At 45.1% G+C, this 5,738-nt stretch overlaps 1 non-coding gene across 1 annotated transcript; it reads right to left on the minus strand.

The window, feature by feature from the left end:
* Nucleotides 1–301: 301 nt before the first annotated feature.
* Nucleotides 302–420, minus strand: LOC140491745 (5S ribosomal RNA). The gene has a single exon (XR_011963416.1). It is a non-coding gene; the product is annotated as a 5S ribosomal RNA (ribosomal RNA).
* Nucleotides 421–5,738: the final 5,318 nt, after the last annotated feature.

The following is a 5,738-nucleotide window of genomic DNA, read 5'->3' on the forward strand; positions in this document are numbered from 1 at the left end:
TAGACAACAGGGGAACGCTGACAGCGATCAGGGAAGTGTGATCATCGAAAGTGAGGCATCACTTAACAAAAACCACCGGTTTGTGCTCTTCAATAAAATACTTGCTGCTTTGGTGTTCCTGGTGCGTTTGCTCCAATCTCAAGCAGTAATGATGTGTTTGTGTATTGGGGGAAGAAGTTGAACAATGAAATTGGGCAAGAAAAAGTGAGACCGAGAGACTGAGTGAGTAGTTAAAAGGACGTTGCTTGATGAATGGGAGTGTGAGAGTGCCAAGCTGTGAGCAACCTCTGGTGGCTGCAAAAGCCTACTGCACCTGGTATTCCCAGGCAGTCTCCCATCCAAGTACTAACCAGGCCTGAGTCTGCTTAGCTTCCGAGATCAGACGAGATCGGGCGTTTTCAGACTAGTATGGCCGTAGGCACAGACTGCTTCCATTTCTGCTTCCTTAAAGGCGCACACTGCTGCATTTACAACAACATTTTGCCATTCAATCGTACTGCACAAAAACATTTCTTTTTCCTTTACCTTTCTATTTTCCCATCACCATCTTCAGTTCCTCTACTTCACCCTAGACACACACACACACACACACGTTTATTACACAACAGGATCAACTCTTTCACACTCACTCCACTCCATTTCATTACATGCCCATCCAAACTGCTTCACAAATAAACTCCTTTCCAAATTATAACCACAGCAACGTACACACACAACGCTGTTTAGCCCCTACAACCTCTGCCTCCATTCAAACATCATGGCTCAGCTCTTGCCCAACTTCATATACAAGCCTCTGGCCCTTGGTACCTTTGCTTCACAAACATTTATTTCCCTCACATTTCAATAGAACAACTCATCCAGCATCCACTGCGCTTTGTCAGAAAATTATGGCTAAAATCCACCATCCGATGTGTGCACGATGGCTTCCTCACATCTCTATGCAACCCTCTGGCCCTAAGTCTCACGTTATGTTCCTTCATTCTACAATCCCCAACCAGTAGAAATCATTTATCGTTATCCACCTTCTCTTTTCCTATTCATGTCTTCGAGACTTTCATCACACCACCCATTAACATTCTCAATTCTACAGACCACAGGCCTAAATGATATGATCTCTCCTTCCATCTTAACCATGCAAGTCCAGGTATCATTCTTGTCAATCAATATTCTACTCCTTTCAGAAGGTGTGCGGCCCAGATCCGCTCACAGTACTCCAAGTGGGGTCTATCTAACCAGGGTTTTGTAGAACTGCAGCATAACTTCGGCATCCTTCTACTCCAGTCCTCTACTTAAAAAGGACAGCAATCTGTTCGCTTTCTGGATTATTTTCTGTACGTGTCCGTGACATTTTAAAGTTGTGTGCACCTTAAACCCCAAGTCTCCTTGGACATGCACTTCATACCATCCAGAAAAATACCTTGATCTGTCCCTTCTTGATCCAAAAATGGATAGCCTCACTATTGCTTTCATTCAAATGCTTTTGCCACAGTTTTGCTTATTGACTTAATCTATCAATATCCCCTTGCAATTTTATGCTGTCATCTACACTGTCTACAATACAGCCTAATTTATGCAGCCACAAATTATGATATGACTTCCTGTGCCATTATCCATTCCCTCAACAAATAACATCAATAATTGAGGCCCTAACACAAGTCCGTGTGAGACATAACTGGTTCCATCCTGCCAATTGACTACCTACCCATTCTCTCTCCTTTCTGGCGCCTGCCTCTCAAACAATCTCCGAGCCCTGTCAGGAATTTGCCCTCAATTCTCTTGGCTTCTACCTACTTAAGTGGGCTTTGTCAAATGCATTCTCGAAGTCCATGTAAACAACATCTATGGACATTATTCCCTGACAGCTACCTTAGTCCCCTCTTCAAACCCTCTGCAATGAATTTGTCAGGCACGACCTACCTGTCATGTGGCTCTCCCTGGTTAACTCAACAATTTGAGGTGCTCACTTATCCCAGCCTTGATTATAGACTCCAACAAATTCCCTGCCATAGGTGCTAAGCTCCATGCTCTGCAATTCCCGAGTTTTCCGGGTTCTCCTCTCTTAAAAAGCGCGACTGACATGTGCAACAATCCAATCCGGAGGGACGACTCCTGGATCTCGGGAATTCTGAACGATTACAGTTCGGGATTCTATGAGGCGCTTGTCGATTTGTTTTAACACCCACCGATGGAACCCGCCTAATCCCAGGCATTTGTCACCCTTTGATTCCAGTCATTTCCTCATTATCGATGTTTTATTCACCTTCATTTTATTTGGTTGCTTTTCCCGATCCACTTTTCATTTCACCGGGACTTCTGGCAAGCTATCCTCCTTTTCTCCTGAAAATACCGAGGTAAGGGGAATGATGGAACATCTCGACCATTTACAATGTCCCCACCTTCTCCTGACCACCCGCTTTCCCTTTAGGCCAGCGGAACATTTCTTCTCGATTTTGATGTCCCTGGAAAGATTCCGATCAAAATTCCTTTTGGGAGCTCTTTTACACTGCTTTGTGTCTTTCCTGCTCTCTGGATCTTTCCCAATCAGCAGGATCTATGCTGATATTTTTGTCCATGACTGTTTTCTTCTGTGAAGCAGAGCTTTCCCTCTCAGGGGTATCAACTGGTTTCCTATTGTCTTCAATGTTTCTTTAAACATCCTCCCGTCATCTTCAGTTCTTTTAGCCATCAGCAGATTTCCCACCTTATTGTGGACGGTCTCTGTCTCATCTCAGTCAAGGCGGCTTTACCGAACTCTCCAACTCCAGCAGCATAGAACATAGAACAACACAGCACAGAACAGGCTCTTCAGCCCACAATGTTGTGCCGAACATTTGTCCTAGCTTAAGCACCTATCCAATTGCCGCTTAAAGGTCACCAATGATTCTGACTCTGCCACTCCCACAGGCAGTGCATTCCATGCCCCCACCACTCTCTGGGTAAAGAACCTACCCCTGACATCCCCCCTCCACCTTCCACCCTTCACCTTAAATTTATGTCGCCTTGTAACACTCTGTTGTACCTGGGGAAAATGTCTCTGTCTACTCTATCTATTCCCCTGATCATCTCATAAATCTCCATCGAGTCACCCCTCATCCTTCACCGTTCCAATGAGAAAAGGCCTAGCACTCTCAACCTATCCTCGTATGACCTATTCTCCATTCCAGGCAACATCCTGGTAAGTCTTCTCTGCACTCTCTCCGCAGCTTCCACATCTTTCCGAAAGTGAGGCGACCAGAACTGCACACAGTCCTCCAAATGTGGCCTCACCAAGGTCCTGTACAGCTGCAACATCACTTCACGACTCTTGAACTCAATCCTTCTGCTAATGAACGCTAATACACCATAGGCCTTCTTACAAGCTCTATCCACCTGAGTGGCAACTTTCAAAAGATCTATGAACATAGACCCCAAGATCCCTCTGTTCCTCCACCTTACTAAGAACCCTACCATTAACCCTGTATTCCGCATTCTTATTTGTACTTCCAAAATGGACAACCTCACACTTGACAGGGTTGAACTCCATCTGCCACTCCTCAGCCCAGCTCTGCATCATATCTAAGTCCCTTTGCAGCCGACAACAGCCCTCCTCACTATCCACAACTCCACCAATCTTCGTATCATCTGCAAATTTACTGACCCACCCATTGACTGCCTCTTCCAAGTTATTAATAAAAATTACAAACAGCAGAGGACCCAGAACTGATCCCTGCGGAACTCCACTTGTAACTAGGCTCCAGGCTGAATATTTACCATCTACCACCACTCTCTGACTTCGACCTGTTAGCCAGTTCTCTATCCAACTGGCCAAAATTTCCCTCTATCCCATGCCTCCTGACTTTCCGCATAAGCCTACCATGGGGAACATTATCAAATGCCTTACTAAAATCCACGTACACTACATCCACTGCTCTACCCTCATCCACATGCTTGGTCACCTCCTCAAAGAATTCAATAAGACTTGTAAGGCAAGACCTACCCTTCACAAATCTGTGCTGGCTGTCCCTAATCAAGCAGTGTCTTTCCAGATACTCATAAATCCTATCCTTCAGTACCCTTTCCATTACTTTGCCTACCACCGAAGTAAGACTAACTGGCCTGTAATTCCCGGGGTTATCCCTATTCCCTTTTTTGAACAAGGGCATAACATTCGCCACTCTCCAGTTCCCTGGTACCACCCCCGTTGACAGTGAAGACAAAAAGATCATTGCCAACGGTTCTGAAATTTCCTCTCTTGCTTCCCACATAATCCTAGGATATATCCCGTCAGGCCCGGGGGACTTGTCTATCCTCAAGTTGTTCAAAATGCCCAACACATCTTCCTTCCTAACAAGTATCTCCTCTAGTTTACCACTCGGTTTCACACTCTCCTCTTCAACAATATGGTCCCTCTCATTTGTAAATACTGAAGAAAAGTACTCATTCAAGAGCTCTGCTATCACTTCCGACTCAATACACAGTCTTCCACTGCTGTCCTTGATCGGACCTACCCTCGTTCTCGCCATTCTCATGTTTCTCACATACGCATAAAAGGCCTTGGGGTTATCCTTGATCCTAGCCGCCAAAGATTTTTCATGACCTCTCTTAGCTCTCCTAATCCCTTTCTTCAGCTCCCGCCTGGCTATCCTGTATCCCTCCAACGCTCTCTGAACCTCAATTCCTCAACCTTATGTAAGCCTCCTTCCTCCTTACAAGACATTCAACCTCCCTTGTCAACCAAGGTTCCCTCACACGACCATCTCTTTCCTGCCTGACAGGTACATACATGTCGTATCTGTTCCTTGAAAAAGCTCCACATTTCCACAACATCCTTCCCTGACAGCCTATGTCCCCAACTTATGCTCCTCAGATCCTGTCTTACAACATCGTATTTACCCTTCCCCCAATTGTAAAACCTACCCTGTTGCACGCACCTATCTCTCTCCATAACCAAGGTGAAAGTCACAGAACTGTGGTCACCATCACCAAAATGTTGATCCACTAACAAGCCCATCACTTGTCCCGGTTCGTTACCAAATACAGCAGATACATGCTTTGTGCTTTCAAACACTGCCTTGAACTTGATAGTGCTATCATCGCTATATGATAAGTGGGCACGCACAACTAGCTCACTCATTAATTCCAAATCATTACTCATTACTAAATCCGTTACTGCTTGTCCACATGAAGCATATAGGACATAATGCAGTGAGAAACAGTACCGGCAATACACCAGACATGCACTACCTTTCTGACAAATGCTTGACTACCTCTAAATCTGTGTTCACGTTAAAATCCCTCATGAGTAGCACTCTGGCTTTGTTACATATTGGATGCTGCCTGAACTGCTGTGCTCTTCCAGCACCACTAATCCAGTATTTGGTTTTCAGCATCTGCTGTCATTGTTTTTACTTTGTTACATATTGCCTAGTTTTGTGCATTTTTACCATCCAGGACTTCAGAGCTGCTACCAGGCGGTCTGTACATAACACCCATTACAATTTTAGGATTTTGACTATTCCTCAGTTCCACCCACACGGTCTCCACTGAATGCGTTTCCTTCATTATGTCCTCCCTCATCATTGACAGAATTTTGTTTCTCATCATGGAGGCTACTCCACCACCTCTGCCATTTTCCATATCCGTCCTATACCACTATCCTATAACCTCGGTCTTCACAATTATCCTTCTGGAGACCACCTTTTGCTTTGCTCAATCTGCAGCACACTCTCCGCGGTCAATATCTCACACCAGAGAGCTCC

This window comes from Chiloscyllium punctatum, chromosome 19 (assembly GCF_047496795.1).
Source record: "Chiloscyllium punctatum isolate Juve2018m chromosome 19, sChiPun1.3, whole genome shotgun sequence".
NCBI classification, from domain to species: Eukaryota; Metazoa; Chordata; class Chondrichthyes; order Orectolobiformes; family Hemiscylliidae; genus Chiloscyllium; species Chiloscyllium punctatum.